Genomic DNA, 558 nt, shown 5'->3' on the forward strand with positions numbered 1-558 from the left:
ATACAATGATACAATGCAAGATGGAAATAAAGAGTAAGGGATAGAGAGTAGTGCACCACGATTTTTATACTGGTTCAGCCGTCTATCTGACGACCTACGTCCAGTCCCGAAATTAAACGATTTCGGCCTTTTTCAATAGAATCTTTTAGAGTGTTTTACAGATGTTCCAGCGCTCCCGGCCTATCAATCTTAAAACTCTCTCTCTATTCTATTTGGCAACCACTGTATCCCAGAGTTTCTCTGCAAACTCTTCCAAGATCACAGTAAAGCTTCTTCTTGATGAGCCCTCTCAACAATGAAGATAACTACCAGTTTCACTACTGGATTTTTATCAGTTCTTTCTTTACAAAATCTTTGCTACAGAAAATATAAAAGATATACAGAATTTGGTCTCAATCACTTGCAATGAATCTCACACAAGAAGTTGTTTGTCCATTTGAGTGTTTGTGAGATCATTCTCTTTTTCTCTCAAGAGGTCTTTTTCAGCTCTCTATTGATTATGAATAATCGTTGGTTCTGGGTCTGAAAAAGCAATATCAAAGGTTATTCAAATGTTAT

This window comes from Cicer arietinum, chromosome 6 (assembly GCF_000331145.2).
Source record: "Cicer arietinum cultivar CDC Frontier isolate Library 1 chromosome 6, Cicar.CDCFrontier_v2.0, whole genome shotgun sequence".
In the NCBI taxonomy this organism is placed as follows: domain Eukaryota; kingdom Viridiplantae; phylum Streptophyta; class Magnoliopsida; order Fabales; family Fabaceae; genus Cicer; species Cicer arietinum.